The 2,120-nt window shown below is 42.1% G+C and overlaps 1 non-coding gene across 1 annotated transcript; it reads right to left on the bottom strand.

The window, feature by feature from the left end:
- Window positions 1-712: 712 nt before the first annotated feature.
- LOC133058234 (U2 spliceosomal RNA) lies at window positions 713-903 on the bottom strand. The gene has a single exon (XR_009693334.1). It is a non-coding gene; the product is annotated as a U2 spliceosomal RNA (small nuclear RNA).
- Window positions 904-2,120: the final 1,217 nt, after the last annotated feature.

Here is a 2,120-nt window from a genome sequence, read left to right on the forward strand (position 1 = left end):
CAAAGTGCAACAAAAATAAGTTTCTGGATAATTCTATCAGAATAAAACTTACCCACCTAGCAAAAGTGGGAAAATACGGTACTGCCAATTGAGACAGGCCATCTTTTTTCATGGTAGAAAAGTGGAGAACACAAAAAGAACTGGTGTACTTCATTCCTTCTCCCGAACTCACCATGTAATTAATTACTTCTATTCTTTTGGGAGATATGAGCAAGGGGTAATTACAGCCCAGGAGGGATTCTGTCTGGTGTTACCTTAAGGACACATGAGGTCAGGGGAGTCTATTCTCCTTTCACTGTGGTGACTAATGCTTGACATTCACACCTTTTGTAATCATCCCACAGTTTTTAGATATTCTGTTCTTTTCCACTATTTTCCCTTCTTGCATTTCAATTTTAGAAGTTTCTATTGACATGTCTTCAAGCTCATTGATTCTTTCCTTGGCTGTGTCCAATCTGTTGCTAAGCCTAAGGTATTCTTCATATCTGTCACTATGTTGTGATTTCTAACATCTCCTTTTGCTTCTTTCTTAGAATGTCCATCTCTCTGCCTATATTTCTCACCTCGTTTTGCACGTTGTCCATTTTTCCATCAGAGCCCTTAGAATATTAATTATAGTTGTTCAGAACTACTGGCCTGATAATTCCAAAGTTTCTGCCATAGTTGGATGTGGATATGCTTGGCTTTTTTTTTTTTAATTCCCCCCAAAAAGGGGGGGTGCACCATTCCTGGAAGTACTGCAATACCAGGTCGATGCGTGGAGTGGACGGAGCAAGTTCCTATTCCAACTCCTAATCCCAAAATTCCATTTAATATATTGTCCTCAGATAGAGGATGTACCAGATATTAAACTGATAAGAACAGATACTACACTTGATCTTAGACAAAAGGCCGAGAAGCAATGGATATGCTTGTTTTGTATCTTTATGGTGTGCTGTCTTTTAGTATACCTTGTAATATTTTTTTGTTTAAAGAACATAATTTACTGGATAAAATGGAAAAAAATAAATAGGTCTTTCGTATAAAGCTTTATGTTTATCTGGCTAAGAGTAATGCTCTGTTTACTGTTTGCTATCCTGTAGGTGTTAGAGGCTAAAATTTTCCTCTGATGGTTTTTTTTTTCCTCCTTTCTTTCCCTTCTGATGTCATCATGCTTCCCTAGAGACTTCTTCTTAAATAAAGTCTGAGGTGTGGTGTTATTTCTGATGTAGTCCCCTGATATTACACTGGAGTCCTACTGATGTGTTGGTAAAATGTGGGGGAAGGAAAAGCATTCCATGGTCTTAGGATTAGGTCTTGGTCTTTTTTTAAGTAGGAGTATAATTGTTTACAATGTTGTGGTGATTTCTGCTGTACAACAAAATAAATCAGCTATACGAGCGCATATCTCCCTTCTCTCTTGAGTCTCCCTCCCAGCCCACCCTCATCCCACGCCCTAGGTCATCACAGACCGCTGGGGTGAGCAGCCTGTGCTGGGCAGCAGCTTCCGACGAGTTCCTATTTTACGCCTGGTGGTGGCTATATGTCAATGCCGCCCTCCCAGTTTGTCCCACGTCCCTTTCCCCTTCTGTGTCCACATAGCCTCTATCCCTGCTCTGAGGTCGGAGTCTTTTAACGAGTCCCTACCCTGGGGCTGTGACCTTCACAGCGACTTCTCAGTTTTGTTCTTTTTCTCCCTCTTAGATGAAACAGGAAGGCTGGGTGGATATTTCTTTACCCCAAGGTCATCAGGCTCTGGTAAAATCCCTGTTGTGTAGGCTTCTGTAAAATAGTTTCCCTGAGGCCAGGTCTTATCGAGAACAAGGAGTTCTGGACAGTTTCAAAATGGCTACATTGCTCTCCCCTCTGGCAGAAGCACAAAGGGATTTCTCTCTGCTCTTCAGTGTGAGAACTGGTAGGTCTCCCACAGGTGAAACTCACCAAAGCATAGAGACCACCTAAGAAGGGGCACCCCTGGCATTTTTAACTCTCCAACTTGTCCACACTGAGACTCCAGCAATTATTTAATTACAGTTTAGGTTCTCTGACTCCACCACTGGTTCCGCAAAGCCTTCTGCTCCAGTAAGCTGTGATTCTCTGTCTCTATCTGTCTGTCTTTTCCAACTCTGGGGGCAGAGGTA

The sequence above is a fragment of the Dama dama genome, chromosome 5 (assembly GCF_033118175.1).
Source record: "Dama dama isolate Ldn47 chromosome 5, ASM3311817v1, whole genome shotgun sequence".
Lineage (NCBI taxonomy): Eukaryota > Metazoa > Chordata > Mammalia > Artiodactyla > Cervidae > Dama > Dama dama.